Genomic DNA, 26,508 nt, shown 5'->3' with positions numbered 1-26,508 from the left:
TGCTTCTACCAAATGGATCTGAGAGCAAGTCTGACACTCCCAATTGAACACTGATTTCATTCCAACAAACAAATGCTCAGTTTAGGGTGGGACTAGGGACACACTTTGGTTTGGTTCTGTTCTGCCAAACCAACATAAGCACTGTGCCCATCTTCAATTCAAAGCTTTCTAGGAATTTCCCAATTCTATATACGATCTTTATCTCTCAATTTGGATCAACTGTTCCCAGTTGATCACTTGATAAAACTTTGTGAAAACTTCTCTGTTTTCTCAATTGTAAGAGTATTTAATAACATTTATCTCCTTTCAAATATAATTTTGACCTAGAGAGGCAAATGTGCTAATGATATTTAGCATACTTGCTCTGTGAAGTTTTGCTTTTATTAGGATGCTGCATTCCCCAAACATTGGCTAGTTTCTTAACCAGCCAATCCCAGTACTATTGTGTACAGTTAATTTGCACAATAAAATTTTGAGTTATGTATAGAGAAAATCTCCACTATGGAAAGAGAGAGAATGTTCTCCTGTAGGGCAGCAAATGTCACACTGGAAAAAGTCGGGGGAAATGTGCCTAAACTAGCAATTTTACTCACTGTGCTAATTTCCATACTTGAATTTATTGAATGCATTTGATGTCCAAGCTGCTTGAACTATTTCAAATGTGAAAAGTGTTTTTGCCACCTTACTGCTTTATGTTTCTATAAAAACACAAAAAATGTTTAGACTATAAACAGTGGTCAACTAAACTAATTCCTTGTGAACTAAAGAATGAGAAACTGTGATACAAGTATCTTTTATTGAAAATCTGTTTTCAGGGATTCATGTAGGAGTTGTGTTCTGAATTGTTGTTAATTCTATTTTTTAAATTATATCACATAGAAGTATTTGTGTGCATGTTTATGTGTTTGTTTGTGTGTGTGTGTGTGTGTGTGTGTGTTTGTGTCTCTATGTGTGTATATGTATGTGTATGTTTGTGTGTGTGTGTGTGCATATATTTGTGTAACCAGTCTCAGTTCTCGGTATAAACTAACCTTCCATAATGACAATTGCACTCCATTCAGGTTTATATAATATTAAGGAAAAGGGTTCTTGTTTGTTATAGTTGTGTCAATAATATTTTTGAAAATGGTTCCTTTAGTGGAATATCAGTTTGTGATGTGTTACATTTTTTATGCAGTGGAATATTTGTTTAATGATGCAAAGATGTGGTGCATCCTTGTATGTAGCATTTGTTTAACTCTGTGAAGCTGTGTTACTTTGCCTGCCTAAATCACCTGACAGAGCTAATAATGAGAAGAACAGTCAATAGCTAGGCAGCAGAAAGGACAGGCAGAACTGCCAGGCAGAGAGAATAAATAGAGGGAGAAATCTAGGAAAGAGAGTGAGGATCTAGAATAGGAGAAGGAGAAGAGGACACAAGGGGCTAGACACTCAGTCACACAGCCAGCCAGAGAATCAAAAGGAGAGAAAGATATATAGAATAAAGAAAAGAAATGGGATTTTTTTTTTGAAAAGCTAGCTGTTAACAAGCCAAGCTGAGGCAGTGCATTTTTAACTAAGAGTCTCTGTAGATTTATTTGAGAGCTGGGCTGCAGGCCCCCTATGAGTAAAAATAAATAAATAAATAAAAGAGCTACAGGTTCGCTTATACTGTGCTTGTTAATTTTGTGAGATAGTTGGAAAACAGAAGTGTAGGAGTTTATGCTTATATTTAAGATCCTTTCTGTATCTGTGTGATATGTATGAGTGCTTCCTGATTGCTTTGAACATTTTCTCCAAAGTGGTAAACCTTGACATAATTTTAAAAGCACAGGAGACTTGTGTATTTCAGGGTGGAGTCAGCAGTACTAGATGCTGTGGCTGAAGCTGGGGAAGATCGTCGTGCAGAGGTGGGAGGAGCAGATCAGGAAAGAGCAGCAGGAAGGAGGAGGAGAAGAGCAGAGGAGGGAGAGGGGAGAAGGGGGGATGACTGTGAACCTGAAGTTCAGGACCAGTGGAGAGTCAAGGACAGCTCTGTTAGTATAACGAGGACCAGGAGATTGGAAACGCAGCACAAGGAAGCCACCGATGAAATTCACAGGATTCATTTGAGCTCAGAATAGACTCTCGGCTTCATGGTAGGTGAGCAAAGACTTTAAGTTAAAACAGTGAAGTTTCAGTGGTGAAATAAATTGCTTCTAACTGTAGGACTTTCCCTGTGTTATTAATCACAGCTCTGTTCTATTCCTGGTGAAGCTCTGCCTTGCCACTCATCTACCTAGTCTCCTATTTCCACTTCCATCACCACTACTGTTTTACTATAGCCCTGTCTGCTTCTCTCTTCATTACAAAACATCCAGAGCAATTCTTTGCTAACATTTGTGGGCTGATTCATCATCCTCGAAATAAAACTCAAATATTTAACCTTTTCGCAGGCCGACGTGCAGAATATAGGTCTGAATATCTAATTTCTTTATATCCCAACTCCACACGTGGTGTCAGTTCTTGACATGCTCAGGGGTCTATGTTCTCAGGATGTTAGGAGGCTTAGTGCTTGACATTGTCTCAAACTGGGACAATTCATCAGGCTTCCAAACTCCACCATTTCCCAGTCTCTGTTTAAATCCTAGACATATCTCTTGAGCTGAGCGAACATTTCTGGCACCGTGTTCCTTTCCCTGCTTTGTTTTTCTAACTTATCCCATCTTCCACTCAGTGTGTCTTTTTCTTTGTCTGCCACAGCATTATAAAAATGTGCCGTGCAAAATTTTCATTCTATGTGTGTTCCTGCACATGGAGCCACACCCGGCACATAGGGGCTTCTTAAAATATTTGTAGGGGACGGAGAGAGAACTTGGTGGGTAAGCACACTTACTGCTCTCTCAGGGTACTTTAGTTCTGTTCCCAGCACCCAAGTCTGTGGCTCACAGCAGACTAACTCAGACGATCTTACGCCCCCTGCTGGCCTCCACTGGCATGCTCACACGTGTGAGCATATGCACATAGACACAGGTGTATATGCATAATTAAAACTAAAATAAACCAAGGGCTAGAGACAGAGTTTAAGGGAGAGTATTGCTCTTCTGTAAGACTGAAGTTCAGTTACCAGTTTTCTTCCGGGTATGCCGCCCCCCACAACATACACATAATTAAAAACATAAAAATAAATCTTGCTGGATGGTGGTGGTGCATGCCTTTAATCCCAGCACTCAGGAGACAGAGACAGCTACATCTCTGAGTTCGAAGTCAGAAGTCAGCCCGATCTACAGAGCAAGTTCCAGGACAGCCAGGGCTACACAGAGAAACCCTGTCTCAAAAACCCCAAATAAACAAATAAATAAATAGAAACAAATAAATAGTTGTATAATAGTCACGTGGAAGTGTTGGAATGAAATCATGAATGAATACATTCATTGAGCTGTCCCCTGAAATGATTAAGTAGGAAATACATTCTACATAGTTTCAAAAATGGCTGGATTTGATTTCTGGATGAAAGTTTTACACAACCTCTTGTATCTGACACAACATAATCAGGTAAGCAAGTTTCAGAACACAGCTTCTAACTTAAAAGGCAATTTTTTCTTAACTGGAATATGTAGTTATAAGTAAGGAGACGAGGATGACTGGAGGCCAGAGTGCAGGTTAAATGCAAAAAAACCTGCAAATGTCATCCGCTGATTCACAAAGAGGAACTCAGCTAATGGGAAGCATCCAGACTCACCATACAAGATCCCCAGACACCGTTCTCACAGCACACAGTGGAAGTCCAAGCCTTTGATCTTCACCTACAGGGACTGCACACAAAAACTAGTGGAAGAGCCAGAGTTTGCTCTCTCTGCTTAGCACTGGTCTCCACCACTACCCACTTTCATCTCTGTCTAACTTGGTGAGGGTCAGGCCTTTCAGATCATCAGTGCTCTTGGTAATCATTGCAGTTTGCGTTGCTTCCTTTCAGTGCTCTGTGTGGATCACTCCCTCTTTGTGTTTCTCTTTAGTGTAGACTGTTGTCAGTTTGTAATCTGTGTACATGCAATATCTGGGCAGTGTCTGACCAATCCAAGAGGTTTTAATACCTATAGCATCGTAAAAATATCCTAAATCCAGGCATGAAATAACTGATTAAATTGTATTTCATCCAAAGTATCCAAGAGGAATGGAAAGTTTCCCCAATAGTCTGTCCAGTTTCCAAAGATCTATTTACGTATATATTACAGAGTAAATTTGTTTATGTAAGATTGCACGTGTGTATCTATTCACTTCTTTTTCAATGGCCTCTTCCTTACAGATAACAACTAATAACAGATTGAAAATAATTAAAAATATATATGTTCTGAAGAGGTATAGAGTATTAAAGGATCCCTCAAACACTGTATTTTGACTATTTAAATAGGATTTACTTTGCATTAAATATAAGTGATTTAATATGCATAGGAAAATACATAGGATATATGCCAATGAATTTTATAGGCAATATGAGCACCCATAGTTTTTGTTTGTTTGTTTGTTTGTTTAGGGCAGATATACAGAATAGAATGGAAGATTCTTGAACTACTTCTGCGTGGTACCAACCAGGACCTAGCTGGATATGATCTGTATAAGTGGCTTCTGTGGCAGATGAATAATTGGCTGGCATGGAAATGTCCTTTGTCACCTTCATGACATGTTGTAACCACTCCAAACCAGGCTAGCCATATTGAAATTTGTTCCCACACAGAGTTTGAACAACTTGTTTAAAAAACTTGAAGACAGTAGCTGTGATAAATATCTGTTGTCTTTGCTGGCTAAATGAAAATGGCTATTAGCTGTACAATAATTTTTAAAGTTTCAATAAACCCAGCAGGCACTTTAATAAGACACCGTTGTTTTTTGCCAGGTCTTCTGTGTTGAAAATCAGAACTCTACTCCCAGTGGAAGGAAAAGGAAGGGTTGTAGTTGATTTAGGTAACAGTGTGCTGGAAATTGCCTCTGCTCTCGCTAGATAGGCAAGTCTGTCTTGTAGACTTGAGGGAAAATAATTAAAACTTTTTTAAAAGTACAATATTTCAAATTCAGCAGAATGAAGCCACTTTTAAGACCAAGACTCAGCAGTTAATGAAGTGCTTTTTCAATGGGCCATCTTCTAGTTACTGCCGCAAATGCTGCCCAGTTGAGAATCACTGGGTGTTACCATCTGTTGTCTGTTTGACAGCCGATGAAAAATGAAGTGTGCACTCCAGTGTTTCTTGAGCAAACATTTGAAAATGGTTACAAACATTTGTATTCAGGGCAGAGGACTCGGGAGAGGTCATACCACTTTTGCACAGAATAGTCTTTCTTTTAGAGAGCTCGTGCAGCATATTAAAGGCATTTTTACATTTACCAGAGAGGCCTCTGACATCCAGAGGTGAACTGGTTCTCTGGCCATCTGTTAGCCCAGTCACCAGCTCCCATTCCTGTATACCTGGTTTTGGATCCAGGTTCCTATCACACACACACACACACACACACACACACACACACACACACACACACACACACACCACAGGAGAACAAGGGGATAAGGAGGGAGAGAGCGAAAGATGGAGGGAGAGAGGGAAAGAAGGAAGAAAGAAAAAAAGGAAGAGAGGGAAGAAGGGAGGGAAGGAGGGAGGGAAAGAGGGCTAGGATTTCTTAGGTTGTGTTTGACCAGAAAATAAAATGTCTCTCCTCAAAAGACATAACTCCTAGTGATTTCTTGTGGTTTCATAGAATGCTGGATCCAAAGGCTTCAACTTGCCTCCAGATTCCAGAAACAAATGCACCAAGACCTTAAGGGGAGAATAGTGGTCAGTTATATCTGTGTTCCTCGGTGTAGCTCACCCCAGCTTTTATGACCAGGCAAATGAGGATATTTAATGCCTCACCCATAAGTTTAGTGAGAACATTTTAAAAAGATACAGCCTGGCATTAATAAAAATATTACAGCTTTCTCTATGTGCATTGGAAAACCCCGATTCATTGTTTACTTGAAAATTTTTACCTCAAATAGCAATTTGAAAGCCAAATCACATTTGCCTCATGCTCATATATAGGATTCTTTTGGCTGATGGCCCTAATCTTATTTCAAATTTTGTTATTACCATTTTATATTATGCTGATAATATAGTCTAGTATGCTGATAATATTTACTTGGTGTGTAGGTTGACTATAGTTAGCTTTAACGTAACAGACTATACTTTTATCACACTCTCTTGATGACCAGAATAATTGCCTGCAGCAAACAAAGGCTGGCTGAAGCACCTAGGTATCGGATCTGTAGATTAATTCTCTTGTTTAATCATCCAATAGATTAGATATCAGGTCTCTGATGAGGAAAGGAGCACTTTCAAGGCTCCATGGGTAGGGGTAGGGATGTTAATAGTTTGACATCTTCAGAAAGACTTCCCAGCTTTCTTGCAGAGTACCACGTGGTGTTCACTGGAGAGGAGCACTCAGCCACTGTCTCAGAGCCTCTATCTGAATGCTGTGAGCACTCGCTGAGAGGTCTTCAAGTGCTGTGAAGGTGAACATTCATATCTCACAAGTCCATATAGATCAGGGATGGCAAGCAAAGGGTCAGCGTTAGAGGGTCTGTGGTTGTATACAGAATGCATTGCACAGTAAACATAAGCTGAGCGAACATGAATATTACAGAGCGGCTCTTGATCCTATGTGTGTTGAATGTGATAGGGAGAAGGTCCATAGCAACATTATTTAAATCCAATAGGTAGACAATGAACATTCCAAACTTGTTAAGAAATACAGATGTTTTAATATTCTCATTTGTCATGTAATTCAATCTTGTTTGTAATTCAAATTTTAAAAAGTCAAAAAAATATTCTCAGCACAGATATGCCAAAAATATTGATTAGGTGCTAAATATATTTATTAATTAATTGGACTGAATCTTTTCACAATGTCATCATAGAACCAAACACATTTTTCCCCATATATCAATGCAACTATCATTTATTAATTGAAAAGAACACAAAATTGGAAAGTTAAATTTACTTGTGTTATAAAAATACTTTTAGTCCTATTTCTTTAAAAAAATTTATATTTATTTTTCATGTGTATAAATGAGGGATTAAGGGTATAGGCACACATGAGTATAGCTGTCTCCAAAGGTCAGAAGAGGACATCAGATCCTCTTGAACTGGAGTAACAGGTAGTTGTGAAACACCAAACATAGGTGCTAGGACCTGAACTTAACTCCTGTGGGAGAGCAGGGCACACTCTTAAGCCACTGAGTCATCTCTCCAGCTCCCAATTTATTTTACTTCTATTTAGGAGTGTTCCTGTATCAGTCTCTGAGTGTTTGTATGTGTGTGCCTGTGTCAGTATGTGTCACATGTACATGGTTATCTGAAGAGGCCAGAAGAGGGACTCCAATCCCTAGGAGATACACTTGCTGGTTGTGTTCTACCAGACAGGGTTCTGGTCTCCAAACCCAGGTCATATGCAAGAGTAGTATGGGCTCAAACCTGCCGAGCTCTCTCCCAAGCCCCTATTCAGCCTCTTGCTTACTCTATAATTACAATTTAACAGTCTCTGTGGGAGTGGATTTAGATACCTGCATTCACATTTAAATCCAGCAGTAATACATTGGAAAACATAAACAAGTGGCAATTCATATAAGAGCCTGAGGAGAGCTGAAGAAAGGAAAGAACATGTCCTGGGTTTGATGGATGGAACCCTCTGGAAATTTCCACTGAAATTCAGTCAGAAGATATAAGACCTCCCTTAGAAACTTGGGGATAATAAAGAGATTGTGGTGGTATGCTTTGGCAGCAGGATGTGGTAGAGTTTGATCATATGCTAGACACATGGCAGATTTATCAACACTGAAAGTTAACGTCTTTGTTATAACCTTAGGGATTCAAGGAAAGAAAACTGTGTAGACCCTTAAAAGCTTTTCCCAGAATCTAAATCATGTACCCTGCCTTGCTTTGTACGAACACCAAACTTTTAAAGTCTAAGTATTGTTTTTTTTTTTTTTCTGAGACCAAAATAAACTGTGTGAAGGCTTATCTAACTTAAAATGTGTTGCTGGAATAAGCTTCTACTGCACAAAATGAGCTAGAACTGTACAACTTCATGCCACACTCGCAGATATCTGACTCATTTTTCAGTGACATGATAAATTGCTCCTAGGGAACACAGCAGAATAGTCATACATGCTTCATGATCAGAAAAGACTACATGGAGGGAAAAGCTTCCTGCAAGCGATTGCCTGGGCCTCCCTGTGCTTAGTTTAATTTAACATAAAAGGCAGCTACTGCACAGGTGTGCTGTGATCACAGGGGAGTCGTGAAGAGTCATGGCATGACCCTGCTATCATCAGCCTCTACAGTCACTAAACCGCTATGAGTCTTTTCCCAGCTAGGAAAAGTTCTTACAGAAGGAAGTTCGGCAGGAACCTACCTGCCTGGGTTGAAGTCAAGAGCAGTTCACTGCCATGCTGTCCTGAGAACGCAGTCCCAGGATAAAAGCAAAACAGAAGTGAGTGCCTCTGTGTTTGCACATCTTCTGACATTTTGAAAATGACATTAAAATGCTATTTAACATTTTTTTCTTTTTTTCTTTCTGTTTATTGGTTCTAGAAATCAAACACAAGCCTTACACACACACACACACACACACACACACACACACACACACGAGAGAGAGAGAGAGAGAGAGAGAGAAGGGTGGGGGGAGAGGGACAGAGACAGGGACAGGGACAGGGGACAGTTTAAGACAGAAGTGGATTAGGACCAAAAGCAATTAATTGTCTGTCTGAGCTAAAATATTTGCACATTTGCCAGTGGGGTTCTTTCCCGTTCTCTCTTGGAAACTAATTGCCTTTGCCTGTTGTAGGGTATTGGAAATAAGGACAAAGAAAGGGAACCTGATTGCTTCCTGCCACAGAACCTCCACCATCCCCAAGTGCTCCCTCAAGTCTTTGTTCTAGAAAGAGAGAAAACTGGGAATTTGGCCATCTTAAAGGGTAAAGTGAAAAGTGTATTCATCTACCTAAGGACTAGACTATCACTACTCTCTTATCATGGCTGGTGGATTATTTGGGGCTTTCTTAATTGTGACTAAAGCAAATTAATCCTGGTTCTGGATGTGTGGCTCTCCCTAATCCCTCAGGAGGTACTGCAGCAAAGTGGAGAATTAACGCCAGTCATTCAAAGAATATTGAAGAGTCCTTAACCATGTCCACAAAGAAAAGAAGAAGCATAAATAAGTGCAAACAACAGCAAGAACTGATGGGAATATTTTTAGAGAGGAACGTTGCTGTCAGATGACTAAGGAACACTGGGGAAGTTTTCAAAATAATTTTAAAAGTTCTTTGTCAATTATAAAATGCTTACTGTTTTTCTTTGTTTACTTTTAACTGTTGGGAGTGAGGTGATGACATATACCGTAGCCCAGGCTGGCCTCGAGCTCGCTAGGTAGGCCAGGATATCTGTAATTTCAGCCTTCCTTAGTAACACGACTCACCGATCAACTTGGACTCTTGTCTTCTTTTGTTTCTTTCCTTTCATTTTGTTTGTTTAGTTTGTATAATTCAGTTTATTCTTGAGATGAGGACTTGTTCATGGTCAAATGTGTCCAATTAGCTGAAATTTAACAAGTGGAAATAACTTTTTCATTCTTCCAAATGACATCTATTCCACATTTTATTTCAGTTCTTGAAACTCATGCATCAACAGCAGTAACAAATGCCTCTTAACCATCGAATATTAAACTCATTTCCATTTGTAATTTGATTCCTAGTTTGAGAATAGGTCCAGGGGATTTCTCTCTTACAATCCTGGTGAGAGTTTCTGGATTATTTTGTCTGATGGGATACCAGTATTTTTATTCGATTTGCTTTCATTATTTCCTGAAATTGCCACCTGACTATCCAAATAAGTGGTGTTAGACTTTCCTGATGCAGCAACCCTTCAATTCGGCACTTCATGCTGTGGCAAAGCCCAACCATATAGTTAATTACTTTCATGGCTACTTCATAGCTGTCATTTTGCTGCTGTTATGAATTGTAATGTCAATATCTGTGTATTATCTTGGTCTAAGCAACACCTGTGAAAGGCTCAGTCACCCTCAAAGGGGCCATGCATGACCCACAGCTTGAGAACCACTGCTCTACATCATTCTACGTGCAGAGACCATATGGAAGTGTCTCTAGCATTCTTCCCGCAGCGCTTTGGTAAACTCTCCTTTGGCGCCACACATTCCTGAAGTTTATACTAAATTTTTCCCACTTCTTGGAGGACTCAACATTCTCAATCTTCCAAACCTGTTCTTTTGTTGTTGTTGTTGTTTTTAATGATTATTTTGGCTATTATTCCTTACAAATTCATTTGTTTTTAATATATTTTAAATTGAAACACAATTACACTACTTTCCCCCCTCCTTTTCCTCTGACAGTTCCTTCTAGTTGCCTTTCCTGGAAACCCTCTCATGATCCCATTATCAAGTTGATAGCCTCTATTTTTTCTTATATTTGTTATGTGCACACGTGTGTGTGTGTGTGTGTGTGTGTGTGTGTGTGTGTGTGTTGTGTGTTTAAGAATTGCAAGTATGCACAAACCTATATAAATACAACATGCTATATCCATTTCTGTTGTTTGTGTGCATATGGTAAAGTGTGCATGTCTGGATTTTATCACATTTGTAGAAACACAGCACCATAATCATATGGACAGGTAGAAGAGTAAGTGAATTAATGTCAGGTAGCTTTAGCTATAAGGGTGTATTTTTCCCCATTTTCCTTAAATACTGTAAAATAAAATTTCCTATAAATTTAAAATTTAGTAGTCTTCAGTTTCTCCGATCACATATTACAACCTGGTGTTTAAAAGAGGAGAAAAAGTATGTAAAGCATAACTTAAATATTTAAGTTTATTTTCATCTTCTATAATAGAAAGATAGTTTGTAATGCCAGTAGGGACCAAAGTTTAAATCTATTTTTTGCCTTCAAAGTGTTTAAAAGGGTTCACCCAGACAACATGAATCTTAATCAGTAAGCTTCTATCTGCCTTAACAACAATTATAGAAGGAAGATTGATAGCAAAAGTAGGAGATCTTTGGTTCTCAATGGCTAAGTGTGTTATCTAACCAAATGGAAGTTGATGCCCTAGGATCATCTAGGTGCTTTATGGTAGAGATTTGCCCTTGGGCAAGTCCTTCCATCTGGCACACAGTGCTCCTGCAAATAACCCAGTGTGAATAAACTGTGTTTGTGCATCTGGGGGGTTCAGCAGGTCTCCCTCTGCTGAGGCATGCCTTCTGAGCGAGATTTCTCATAAGCCATCTTTCTCCTGTCCACAGATGGTTTCTGAGTATCAGAGGACTCTCCACACATGAGACACATGTAGACATAATGTGATCCCAGAACTATCTCATACACTCACCTCCAAGAGTTCTTCTAGTTGAAGATAACATTGCCATCAGGACACGTCCAGGAAAGTGTGCTTTCTGACAATGGCAAAGGAAGAGGAGGAGAAAGAAATTCCTGGGGAAAGTTTCATTGTGTCCTTCTGTGGGAAGTTATGAGTCAATGATCTGTACATGTATGCTTACATGTGAGCTACACTAAATGTGAATTTTTCAAAGGCACACATGATATTCAGTTATGAAGGGGGGTTTCCATTTGTGGGATGATACCCCAGTATCCTTTCCTATGGTCTCTTTTTGCTTTATAAATATGGTGCTGTCCTGAGAGTAAAACTCACAGGGAAATGTTAATGAAGATGAGACATGTTTCTAGGATCTTCATATAATTATACACCATGTAAAATAGAATATTAGTCAGTTTGCCAAGGAGAGAAAAGAATCATAACCTATAACGTATACTGTATATTAAAGTGGAACTGTAAGTGTGGGAAGAGTGAAACAATAAGAAAGGAGACCAAGAGAAGGTAATATTAAGTGATAAAGAAGGACCAAATATAGGCAAAAAGACAATGAGCCACAAGAAAGGACATAAAGCCATTTTTCTAGCTCCGACTCTGTAATAGTTTTCTATTTTCCCTCTCATGTTGGGTAAGTAAATAAATTGTTACTAAAAATGAAAGTGTAAAAACTTAAACAATGCTCCATGCTTCAGTATGGCCATTCTTACTCTATAGAAATTTTAGGAGTGGATATGCATTTGAGTGGCTTCCTTAAAACAGCTATGCTATATTTTTATTTGTGACTCAAATGTATTATATATATATATACATATATATATATATTACATTATATATATAATACAATATACACATATATTGTATAGTATATATACATATATAAATTCTGTTACTACTGACTTTAATAAGGAAATATATCATAAGTCATAGATATTAGTAATATTCAATTTTAAAACAAGAGGAAAATAAATTTAGAGGGTGTTGTTTTCATTAAATGATGTGAAATGAAAGCCATTTGTAAGAATGAAAAAGTTTTTTCCACTTGTTAAGTTTAAGCTAATTGGACACATTTGACTGTGAACAAGCTTTGTAAGTTAAAGACCCAAAATATGAGCAAAGGAGAAAAAACACACTAATTGATTTTTTGGCATAGAGTATTTGTAGACATAGAGTATTTGTAGACATGACATGTCTATTATATCAGTGATCATGAATTTTAAAAATGCAATATTAAGGACCCTGTGGGTCTAAAATGGAATGCATCTGATCCAAAAATCAGCAAGTATTTGTTTAGCTCCTGTAGGTTCTTGTCAGTGTCCCTAGATACTACTCCAAAATTACTTATGTCCTGAGAAATATTAGGGTAACAGTTATTCTGAATTTTCAAAAATAAAAATAAAAATTACAAGAAAATGCCCCCAAATAGAATTCTTAAGGAAACAGTATACATATTGTCACTTCTTATAGTTTACAGGATCAAGGAACTTAGGAAATTCTCAGCTAGACTTCTGTGTCTGACTGTGTAATTGTCAGCATGGAGTTAAAATATAGAGGGGGGGTTGTGTCAAAATAGTCCGATTCATGTATGACTTTTGTTTGATAATGTGGAATTGCCTTCATGGCCTAACTTGGGGCATCCTCACCTATGGCAGTAGTCAGATAGCTGATAGGTCTATGTAGGCTTATTAAAGATGGATATTTTTATGGTGTGTGTGTGTGTGTATGTGTGTGTGTGTGTGTGTGTGTGTGTAGGTGGTAGTATTGGACTCTCAGGTTGGATTTTAAGAACATTTCTTTTAATATATTCCATATAGGTAATAGGATTTCCTACTATTTCACATTGCATTTTAAGAAGTAGAGTATAGCTAAGCTTGTTACCTGTTCCAAGATAGGTCAATAGGAACTTCATTTTAGGTAGGCAAAGAACATACCACATGAGATGTATGAGTGTCCTCCAGTGAGGATATTCCCAAAGATGCATTAGTGTCCTCTAGTGAGGATATCCCTGGAGATACAGGAGTCCTCCAGTGAGGGTGTGTCCAGAGATGTATGAATGTCCTTCAGTAAGGGTGTGTCAGAGATGTATGAATGTCCCTCAGTGAGGGTGTGTCCAGAGTTGTATGTGTGTCCTCCAGTGAGGGTGTACTACAGTTCATGAAGAGGTAAGTGTCAGTGTGGGCTGGCTCTCAGCTATTCCTTGATTGCATTCTTCCATTACGTCCTCGAGTGAACTCACAGAGGGTTGTCATCACTAAAGCCTCATCTTTACTTGAGCAAGAAACAATTCTGGCCCACAATTACATAATCACAATTCAATTTCTTTTCACAATATTGTGACTACAGAAAAAAATAAATGGGATATTCCAAGTTGTGATGTTTAAATTTACCAAACATTAATGTAATTCATTTGGCTTCTGTTTATTATACAACTATGAGTATAACAAAAATTTTTTACTGAAAATAACTTTTTTTGTATGCACAAAGAACAGGGAATTCAAAAATCACTTTTTTTGTTACTCTTTACAGCAATTGTTCTCAACCTATGGGTATAACATCTTTTGGGGTCACATGTCAGATATCCTGCTTATCAGATATTTGTATCATGATTAATAACTAGTAAAATTACAGTTGTGAAGTAGCAACAAGATAATTTTATGATTGGGGGTCATCATAACATGGGGAACTGTGTTAGAGTGTTGCAGTATTAGGAAGGTTGAGAACCACATTTATGGACCTACAGAGAAACTTACCACTAAATATAGCAAACATAGAATAAGGGACAGATGGCTTAATACTATGAAATGAACATAGGCTACTTTAATATTTTGGATATTATATTTTAAAGTTCAGGAACCTATATTTGTCCTTAGTAGAGACATGAATATAAGGACATGGTATGCACATGCAGGGTGGACGGGTGAATAGAAGAGACTTATGATCTATTTGCAGGGCTGGTAGTGAATAGAAGGGTTTAGTATGTGTGTGCAGGCTTAGTGGCATATGCAAGGACAGCTGTGATTAGAAGGGTTTAGTGTGTACATGTAAGGTAAGCTATGAGCTTTAATATGCTCATGCAAGGTGGGCTATGAGGAGAAATGTCTCTGCAGTGGAAATATTAACACATAAGCAGTAGGTCTGTGGTGACCATTACATGCTGTGTTCCGTGGACATATTCACTGATTAACATGTACCCTTTCCAAGAGGAGAGAAGACTAGATTAAATCTGTAAGAACGGAGAGAAGCCAGGTAAACCTGATGACTAAAAATCACATGAAGGACAATTGAGTATTTTGGAGAAGTTCCCGAAAACATTCACAGACTCTGATAGGGGGTGTGTGTCAATCAAAGTGCTTTTCAGATGTCATTCTGATTGTGACATGCAGACAAGAGGCTAGGATAAATGGTAAGGCTTGATTCTGTAATCCTGGAAAATGATTGTGAGGTATGGTGCAGTGGGGAGAGGTGAAGACTAGGAATGGATTGGAGATAAGATTATGAGCTTTGATTAAGACCCTTGGTGTATATTTGATTGAAAATGGGGTGGAAGAGTGTTGGGAATCCTGAGTAGCTCCACTGCTACTCACAAAAACAGAGAAAGCACAGGGATTTTAATGGAAGAAATTGTACCAATTAGCATAGCTCTTTCACATGGTAAACACTGATCCACCTGACACCAGAGGAAAGACTTGTAGAGTATTGCAAACTGATTTTAAGTTTCTGGTCAAATAAACACAGTTTGTGAAAAACACCTTTTTCTCTTAGTTGCTAAGAAGGAACAGCCAACAGCCAAAAGGGAAAGTAAGAGAAATGGTCTGTGACATTCCAGGAGAATAGATTCCAATGAGAGATGCAACAGAGAGAGGGTCTGAAAAAATGTTGAGAAGAGAGGGAAGATTGGAGATTGAGGCTTCTGTGAGCACCAGTGAAATGGTTTGGGACAGAATTTATGCTTAAGTGTCATGGAAGCAAGCGGGAGATAAGGAGAATTCTTGAAAGGAGTTTGAGGTTGAAACAGTGAAAAGAGTGTCTTAGGGTTTCCATTGCTGTGAAAAGACAACATAGACATTCTATTTCTTATAAAGAAAATCATTTAATAGAGCCTGGCTTACAATTCAGATCTTTAGTCCAGTATCATCATGGTGGGAAGCATGGTGGCATGCAGGCAGACATGGGGCTGGAGAAGGAGCTGGAAGCTCTACATCGTAATCCACGGGCAACAGGAAATGAAAAACACAGTGAACATAACTTGAGCATATATGATACTTTTTTGTTGTTTTTCGAGACAGGGTTTCTCTGTGTAGCTTTGGAGCCTATCCTGGCACTAGTTCTGGAGACCAAGCTGGCCTCGAACTCACAGAGGTCCTTGTGCCTCTGCCTCCTGAGTTCTGGGATTAAAGGAGTGTGCCACCAATGCCCAGCACATATATGATATCTTAAAGTCCACCTCTACAGTTACACATGTCCTCCAATAAGGCCAATCCCTATAGGCCAAGCATTCAAACACTTAAGGGTAGTTGTTTTTTTCCATACTCTTTACTCCTTTGGTTCTTTGCCCTTTAAGGGTCTTACTACCCAGCTCCAATTGAAACTTATTCTTACTTATGAATGACTGGTCTTAACTTGGCTTATTTCTAGCCAGCTTTTCTTAACTTGCATTATCTCATCTATCTTTTGCCTCTGGGTTTTTACCTTTCTCTATTTTTGTATATCTTTTTCCCCCCTTCTTATTCCACATCTGGCTGGATGACTGGGTGTCTGGGCCCGGTAGCCTTCCTCTCCTTCTCCTTTTTGTTATTCCTCTAGCCTCTCCTCACAATTTTCTTCTATTTAGGCTCTCTGCCTGACAGCCGCGCCTATCCTTTTTCCTGCCTTGCTATTGGCTGTTCAGCTCTTTATTAGACCAACCCATCAGGTATTTTTGACAGGCAAAGTAACAACTTCACAGAGTTAAACCAATGCAACATAAAAGAATGCAACACATCTTTGCATCATCAAACATATGTTCCATAATATAAGCAAATGTAACATATCTTAAAATAATATTTCACAACACAGGAGTTTATGGGTCATACCTATTCCAACCACTGCAGACAAGTTAAGAATCTATCAATAATCTATCACCTGTCTATTTGTCATATATTTACAATCTATCACTATCTAGAATCCATCCATCTACCTACGTATTGATCTCCATTATTTATTTATTTGATTATTTATTTATTTATTCATTCATCCATTCATTTCAGTAGTGCATGAAATGCACTAAGTTCTCACCCTATCGAGGACAATATCCCTTTTCTATCCAGGTTTTTGTGAGACAGGTTGTCACTAGGTTGTTTATGTCAGCCTTGAATTTGATAAGCAGCTGGGATCATTTTGTATTTTAGGATAAATTTTTATTTGCTGTATTGGGCTGATATTTGGAAAGAGTATGCTTATGTTTATGGTATTTGGGATTGCATGGATTGCATGTATCATCAATATTCTCATAACATATCCTTTCTCCTGCATTGTTTCTTTAATACCTTGATGACTTCTGAATTATGAAGATTCACTGAATCTTAGAAGAGGACTTAAAGTTAAGCTTCCTTAGCATTTTGGAGGTTTTGACATGTATTTTAAATGCCAGGCAGGACTTCAAGTAAAGTTTAAGACAATTGGGAAAAAAAAAACTAAACAACAACGTCAAAGAATTCAAACCTATGTCATAGTCATTGTTTTCTTGCTATGAAGAGACACATTCGCAATGGAAATTCTTATAAAGAAAGCATTTAATTTAGGTGTTTTTCTATATATGTACTTTTAGAGGTTTAGCCCATTATTGTCCTGGCAGGGAGCATGGCATCACACAGAAAGACATGGTGCTGGAGATGTTCAGAGTTTTATATCCCAATGTTCAAGCAGCAGGGAGAGAGAAACTCTGAGCCAGGCTTGGGCTTCTGAAGCCCCCAAGACCACCCCCAGTGACACACTTCTTTCCACAAGTCCATACCCTCTAATCATTTCAATAGCATTACTCAATAAGCATTCAAATATATGCTTATGGAGACCATCCTATTAAAACCACCACATTCTACTCCCTGGTCCTCATCAGATTTTTGCCATACAGTAATGGAAAATGAATTGAGTCCAACTTTAAAAGTCCACATAATCTATGAGTCTCAACAAAGTTCAAAGTCTTTCTGAAATTCAAGGTAATCTCTTAACTGTAGCTCCTGTGAAATCAAAATTTAAAAGGCAGATCACATATTTCCAATATACAGTGTCATAGTAAAGTCATTCCTATTCCATAATGAAGGAAGGGGATCAAATACGGAACCAAAGCCAGACGGAAAACCAGCAGGGCAAGTTCAAGTTCTGTATCTCCATGTCTGATACCAAAGTGCTCCAGCTTTTGTCAGCTTTATTGACTACAACACACTTCTTTCCCTTGGGCTGGTGCCACACCTTATCTGCAGCTTTCCTTGGCAGGTAACCCATAATGCTAGTGTCTCCAACATCTTGAGGTCTCTATGGCAATCTAGACTTTACCTTCACAGCTTCACACATGTCCTTTTTGGGACTCCTTGTAGGAATACCTCTGACACATGCCTAGTCTCGGCAGTTTTCCTTAGTCTTAGAAGGAGATTCCACAATCTCTCTCTTCTATCCTCAACTCTGAAGCCAGAACCACGTAAGCAGCTGGGATCATAGTTCTGTGCCAATAAGCCTCAGTGATTCTGATGCTAGCTGGGCCTGGAACATGGCTCCCTTGATTAATTACATCTTTACCAACTTTCTGTTTTTGATGGTTTCTTTCACTACCTAAGGGTTTGCTTTTTTTTAAATTTCTTTTACATGTTGGAAGTTTAGCTGGGTGAGGTCTTGCCTGAGGTCACCACTCCCTTTATTCCATCTATCCTTGAGCTTTTCCTTAAACTTTTTATCTCTTTGAGCACTGGATTTAGTTTCATTACACTTCCTGGTGCTCCTTTTCTCCTCAAACTGTACATTTTATATTTTTTCCTTCTCAATGTGTTCCTTTTCATTATAGATCTGCATAACAGTAACCCCTAATAACCACATGGCACCATCAATACTACTCTGCCTTGAAAATCTCTCTGACAATGCCAAAACTCTTCAATTTAGACACACACACACACACACACACACACACACACACATATATATACATATATATACATATATATATATCTATATCAAGGATGAAAAGCAGCTATATACATCATCAAAATATCACAAGAACTATCTCTAGGTTACTTTCTAATGTTCTTCTCTCCTGAAACCTCTTGAATTGGGCTGTCATAATCTAATTGCTAAGCACCTCTGTCTTCCCTACTTCTACTAGTATAGTTCATTTAGCCCCATTTAAAGCATTCAACTGCTTTTCTAATCCAAAGTCCCAAAGTGCACATTCTTCCAAAAAATAAAAACATGGTTGGGCCTGTCACAGCCATACCTTAGTCCCTGGAACCATCTTCTGATTTAGTCATTGTTCTATTGCTGTGAAGAGATGCTATGACCATGGCAACTGTAATAAAAGAAAGTGTTTTATCGGGGCTTGCTTACAGTTTGAGAGGTTTATTGCATTATTGTCATTGCAGAGGGTAGGACAGCAAGCAGGAAGACATGGTTCCAGAGTGGTTGAGAGCTTTACTTCCAAATACCACATCCCTAGGAAGCAGGAAGGGGGAGAGAGAGAGAAAGAGAGAGAGAGAGAGAGAGAGAGAGAGAGAGAGAGAGAGAGAGAGAGAGAGAGAGAGAGAGAGAGAGAGAGAGGAGCTAGAGACTTTGGGCTTGACTTGAGCTTCTGAAGCCTTCAAGCACACTCTCAATGACATATTTCCTCTAAGAAGGCCATATCTACTGATCCTTTCAAATAGTGCCACTCCCTAAGCATTCAAATATATAAGCCTATAGGAACATTCTAATTCAAAACACCACAGTTTACTGTTATAAATATTTCTTTTAGCTGACATTTATAGAATTAGTGATAGAATGGATCTTTTTATCTTATATGACCATCACATATAGACAGATCCCTTACAATAAGGAAATTGTCAGGCTATCAATAGGATTTCATGATGTCAGTCATTCTGCTCTCAATGAATTATTGGTGAATATGTACTTCATCAAGCTGGGAGGTGTTGAAACAGAAGGATGGAGATTAACAAACTCAACTGAGAAGTGAAGTGCACTGTGATATCAACTTAAGCTAAACACAGCAGCCACCCAACACTGGGAATCTTACATATGTCTTTTCTTTATAAGTTTTCTCCATTAAATGCTTCTTAGTGAGTATGTGAATATGGGACTTGAATGAAGTGACTTCAGATTATGTCCATATTAGTTCCTCGTCAAGAGTTTGTATCACTTTGTGTTCTTGTATGCAAGTGTGGGAAATGTTATAGAGCTTCAATGTGTTTCATAAACCACCTGTTTTAGTTGTTGTTTTCATTGTTATCTTTTTCTGTTAATAAGATGTAGGTGAACAATAAGAAATGAAGAAACATACATTTTAAACTTACAAAGGTAGATGCATCCCAGAGTGCTCCCTTCTATGGAGTCTGCTATTCTATTCCTGTTGGCTTAATTCTGCACAGCTATCTAGATGGCTAGAACTTTAGTACCAGCCTCACATGTGAAAGATGTTTTAAGGGAACGTCTACAGCATCCTTTCATTGAAAATCTACACAATATTTAGTCTTTCTTCAGATAATCACTATGTGATCCAGGATTTACTTGGATTGACAAACCAAGTTTTGTTAGAATGATAACTCTAATTTTTACTATTAGTGAAAAAGATAGCTCTTATGCATATTCTGGGGTGAATTATTCACAAAATACAATTACTTTGAGACCAGTTAGACGGCTCAGTATTTAAGAACACTTTCAGCTCTTGCAGACGTCCAGCGTTCTGTTCCCAGGACCAACATGGTGGCTCAGAACCATCTGTAACACCAGGACCAGGGGTTCTGACATTCTCTTCTGCTTCTGCGGTCAGCAGGCAGGCGTATGATATACATGAATGCATATTTGAGGCCAAATACTCATATACATAAAATAAAAAGAGTAGAACTTGGAAAAAAACAAAATACAAGGAATTAGAACATATTGTAAAATCTCTTGCTGACTTTGAATGAACACTCCTCGTATAGTTGGCTGTTTGATCATTTGTGGTTTCAAGGTGTAATTGTAGAAAAGAAAATGTTAGGATTTCTGAGCATGCTAGAGTACCCTGGTAATCTCAGCACTGAGGAGTCTGAAGTGAGTGGTTCTTTGTTAGTTTAAACTAGTCACAGCTACAAAGTGAGTTTCAGGCCACCTAGGATTATTCATCCAGACTATATCTCAAAAGAAAAAAATAAAGTTGGTCAAAGCATGAGATATTAAACACTAACAGAGTTGTTAAAACTCTCTTATGTCTTGTGACATTTCAGTATGACCTACAGTATAAATGTACTTTTGTTCCCACAGAAATGAAAGATTGAAGAACATGTACTAATTAAGCCTCTTAAATAATGGCATACGCTGACACCATATTTTTAAATAGAGAAATGTAAAGTGTTATGTCTAGGTTGTAAAATCTCCACACCTCAAAGATGAGCCATCGCACTGGAAGTCATAATGCTACACTCAATATTGAAGGGAGGCTGTGGACAGAAGTCCTACTCCTCAGATAGGCACACACTAAAATGCAATCAGGTATAGAATCCTCCTCTGGTATGCCAAGAGGACAGCAAAATCAATGTTAATAAGATTAATACTTGTGAGGCTTTGAGATTTATTATGCAGGGACATTCCACATAGACCTTGTCACCAAGAGCCCATCAGTTGATGAAGAAGGGGACACAGTTCTCCACATTATTGATGTTTAAATTTGCTGGGAGATTCTTATGTGCTCTTGTGGGTGGGAAATACTGGGAATACATCAAATAAGAAAACGCCCAACAAAACTACCATTGTTTTCATTGAGGGTACCTTAAATATTTGATTAGATTGAAGCTTGCCTGATCTGGATAGAGAAACTGTTGTTGCCATTTGTGTTTTCAATTTTTTCAGATGCTAATGATTAGTGGGTCACATTTTTCCCCCAAATTATTTTTTATTAGTTCAAATTAGAAACAAGCCTGCTTCACATGCTCAATTCCTTCTCCCTCTCCCTCCCCTCGTCCCCCACCCCCACAAGCCTCCCATCCCATCCCCCTTCTGCTCCCCAGGGAGGGTAAGGTCCTCCATAAGGGATCTCCAAAGTCTGTCATATCATCCTTGGTAGGGCATAGGCCCTCCCCCATGTGTCTAGGCTGAGAGAGCATCCCTCCACCTGCAATGGGCTCCCAAAGTCCTTTCTTACGCCAGGGATAAACACTGATCTACTACCAGGGCCCCATAGAGTACCAAGGCCTCCTCATTGACATCCACATTCATGGGTCTGGATCAGTCCTGTGCTGCCTCCCAGAAATCAGTCTGGGGTCTATGCACTCCACCTTGTTCAGGTCAGCTGTTTCTGTGGGTTTCACCAGCCCAATCTTGACCTCTTGGCTCTTCACTCCTCCCTCTCTGCAACTGAGTTCCAGAGTTCAATTCAGTGTTTAGCTGTGGGTGTCTGCCTCTGCTTCCATCAGCCACTGGATGAGGGCTCGAGGATGGCATATAAGACAGTCACCCGTCTCACTATAGCGGAAGGGCATTTAGGATAGCCTCTCCACTGTTGCTTAGATTGTCAGGTGGTGCATTTCTTGTAGATCTCTGGAAATCTCCCTGGTGCCAGATCTCTCCTCGAACCTATAATGGCTCCCTCTGTTATGGTATCTCTCATTCTGCTCTCCTTTATTCTTCCCCCAAATCAACCTTCCTACTCCGCCACTTCCTCCTCTCCTCTCCTCTTCTCCCCCTCTCATTCTCCCTGCTTCCTCTCTCCTACCCTCATGTTCCCAAATAACTCAGGAGATCCTGCTTCTTCCCCTTCTGCTCCTCTGGTTTCCATGCATTCTTCTCTTAGAGTTCTTCTTGTTTCCCAGTTTCTTTGGTGAAGAGGATTGTAGGCTGGTAATCCTTTGCTCTATGTCTAAAATTTATATATGAGTGAGTACATACCATGTTTGTCTTTTTGTGCCTGGGTTACCTCACTCAGAATGGTATCTTCTAGTCCCATCCATTTGCCTGTGAATTTCAAGATTCCATTGCTTTTTTTCCACTGAGTAGTACTCCATTGTACCACATTTTCTCTATCCATTCATCAGTTGAGGGGCATCTAGTTTGCTTCCAGGTTCTGGCTATTACAAACAACGCTGCTATGCCCTTGTTGTATGAATGTGCATTCTTTGGGTATATGCCCAAGAGAGGAATTGCTGGATCTTGAGGTAGACTGATTCCCAGCCACCATACTGATTTCCAAAGTGGTCTTACAAGTTTTCACTCCTAACAGCAATGAAGGAGTGTTCCTTTTTCTCCACATCCTCTCTAGCATAGACTGACATTGGTGTTTTTGATTTTGGCCTTTCTTGCTGGTGTAATAAGGTATCTCATAGTTGTTTTGAGTTGTATTTCCCTAATGGCTAAGGATTTTGAGCACTTAAGTGTCTTTCAACCATTTTAGTTTCCTCTGTTGAGAATTCTCTATTTAGTGCTGCACCCCATTTTTAAATTCATTGTTTGGTGTTTTGGTGGCTAGCCTGTTGAGCTCATTGTATATGTTGGATATCAGCCCTTGAAGGGCATTTCATACTCGTCACAGGAAAAGTCCAACAAGATGAAGTCTCAATCCTGAGCATCTATGCTCCAGATATGAAGGCACCCACATTTATAAAAGACAGGACCACCAAACAGAAACTTAACAAAGAAACAAAATATCTAACAGAAGATATGACCCAGTTGGGTTTAACAGACTCTATAGAACATTCCATCCAAAAAATGAAAGAATATTCCTGCTTCTCAGTACCACATGGACCCTTTTCTAAAATTGATCATGTACATGGGTCACTTTTTAACCATAAAGCAACTGGAAAATTCACCTAAATTTGGAAGTATTCATAAGTTTTAAAGTTGAAAACTAAGAGAGTTAATGTTATATATCTTCTTGTCCACCAAAATTCTCAAGTGTGTGTGTGTGTGTGTGTGTGTGTGTGTGTGTGTGTGTGTGTACATGTGTGTGTGTGTGTGTGGTGTGTGTGTGTGTGTGGTGTGTGTGTGTGTGTGTGTACATGTGTGTGTCTGTGCATGTCTCTACATATATTGCTGTAGCTTGTACTACCATGCCGGCCTCAAGTGCTTGGCTTTGAACTGTTACTTCTCTTCCCTAATGCTTGGATCACAGGCAGGTGCCACCATGCCTGAAACTTCCAACTTTCTATTTCCTCAACTGGAGGAATACGCAGTTTTCATATGCACCACCACACTGTTTTTTCTAACTACTATATTCTCAGCCCTACAGCTTTGGCTCATGTATTATTGCCCCTTGACAATGAGTGTATAAACACTCAGCCCTGATTCTTTACACTGTGTCCATGGACTCAGAAGTGGTATTTTTTTAAAGAAATGAAACAGTAATATGATTTGTAAAGAGCATACCTCTGGGGTCTTGAGAGATGAATCACTCAGTAAAGTGTTGATTTTGGAAAGTGAGGGGACTTGAGCTTGATCCCCAGAACTAACATTTAAAAAAAAAAATCTTACAAAAGCCAGGCATTGTGGTGCTTGTAATCTCAGCACTGGGGAGGCAGAAAAGGAGGATCACAGGGGTTCTCTGCTCAGCCAACCGAGTACAGCTGATATGATTCCAAACCAGTGAGAGACAGACACTTTCTCAAAAGCAAGCAAAAAGGGCTGCAGCGAGGGCTCAAGTGTTCAGAGCACTTGGTGCTCTTTCAGGGGACCCAGTCACACTGTGCAGCTCATCTCACAATCACCTGCATCTTCAGCTTCAGGGGACCCAGTGTCTTTTTTGGTCTCTACAGACACCTGCATTCATGTGCACACAGATCAACACACATACACACACTTTGTAAAAAATAATATTTAAGATAAAACAACAACAACAAAAAGATGAATGGTGTCTGAGGACCAGAGGTCATCCTTTGCTTTCTTCATTTGCAAGCACACATGTACACTCCCACCCCCAAGGACACACACATGGGCACACACACAAAGATATAAACACAGACTCATGTGCACACACACCCACATGTGCACACACAGATGTAAATACAGATGCGTATTTGCAACACACATACACACACACACACACACACACACACACACACACACACACACACACACACACACACACTCCTTTATACAGAACTTGAAGGAAAGACATTATTGCTGAAAATGCCACACTTTTCAGACACGGGACTTTAAGGCTTCCCAGTCCAAATGTGCTGGGAAGTCCAGGGAGAAAAGCAATTCAGTCTTACTCAGCTACAAAGATGATGAGCCATGACGGTGGCCAACCTCGAAAAATGTACCAGTGGAGCAGTAAGGGAATTTTAAAACTGGACTAGTCAGCAGCCATCCAATTGGAAGCAAGTTCTGATCAGTATGAGAACTTGCCTGATGCTGTAAACCTAACCAAGTAGCCATAGCAAGAAAAGCCCCAGTCCATGGATAAACAACCTAGTACTGGCATTTTCCTAGATCAATAAAATTTCATATATGAATTTAAGTGAAACCATAGACAAGGGAGAGTATGACTAACAAAATATCGCTGAGATCCAGTGATGAGTCTGAGTCTCACATGCAAGAATGAGGGGCTCAGGTTGGATTACAAATAACACTCATACCTTAAACTATTCAGAAAGCATGTCCAAGCACAATTTATATTCTCTTTCACGGAGATGCTGATGGCAGCTTTTGCTGTTGAATCAGGAAGAAAATGTGTCATTTTTCTGTCGATGCTGGTGTTGCTTCTCAATGGAATCTTTATGTGTGTGCTCACAAACACATTCTTTAGGGCTGAATTAAAACAAAAGTGAACTTCAGTATGGTTAAAGGTGTATGTAAGGTGTCAAGGTTTTTAGATTTCTAGCAGCTCCTGCTAGCCCGCCCATGCTGTCACAGCAGTTTAAGTCCCTGGTAACCTGACCTTATTTCAAAAATGGGACATAGTTATCTATTCCTGTAGAAATTATAAAAACACTTTTAAATGGAGCATATAAATCAGGTGCAGAGCCTTTCACTCCAGTGGGACAACATGATAGAAGAAAAGTAGTTTCCTTATTTTGAAAATATATGAATAGTCATAGCAATATATCAGCTATCCACCATGTATTAAGGGTGAGAGACTGATAGTGATAGTAAGAGCTAAAAGATGGGAAGTTATGAACTGACTTTAAACACTGCGAGTAAATGCAGTGACTGATTTCACTCCAAGATTCTCCCCAAAGATCTACACCTCTCTGCATTCAGTCTGTGACAGTTTGCATCTATCTGGTCCATGATTTCTGTATCTGGTTTGTGTCTTTCTGCAATCACTCTATGACTCTTTCCCAGGAGCCCGTGATTTTCTGCATTTGGTCCATGACTCTGGATCTGATTCATTGCTGTCTGCATGTGTTTGACTCTGAATCAGTCCGTGACTTTCACAATTGGTCAATGATTATCTCTTGTCTGTGGTTCTCTATAGCTGGCCCATGACTCTCTACATCTGCTACCTGACTCGCTGCCTCTTTTCTGTGATTCCCTGCATCCAGTTCCTGAATATCATTGCCTTTCGACCATTTGGGGAGTTCACTGGGCTTGAATGCCAACCTGTTCTATACTCTTTGTCTGTGGGAAGTGGTTTGAGAATGGTTGGCACAAACACTCTGGGATTTGGGGTAAATGATCTTTCTCTTCCTGAATACTCAAGTGTGTCTGCTTTTTCAGCACAAAACAAAAGACAGACAAGAACAGGGACCAAATGCATTTCTTATAAGGTTTCTTCAGAACTGATTTCCTACATTTCACTCATGAATACAGTGACTTGATGGTCATTGAGCAGGAGCACAATTAGCATAAATCAGAAAGGGAATAATTTTAATTCAACTTTTGTTTTCTTCTTTAAAATCAGTACTGTTAATGTGGATTTAGTATGTCTTAAACAAAAAAAGTCTATAAAATCTTAATCATGATTTTGAAGATAGATATG

This window comes from Cricetulus griseus (genome assembly GCF_003668045.3).
Source record: "Cricetulus griseus strain 17A/GY chromosome 1 unlocalized genomic scaffold, alternate assembly CriGri-PICRH-1.0 chr1_0, whole genome shotgun sequence".
NCBI lineage: Eukaryota > Metazoa > Chordata > Mammalia > Rodentia > Cricetidae > Cricetulus > Cricetulus griseus.
This window is presented reverse-complemented; position numbering follows the sequence as displayed.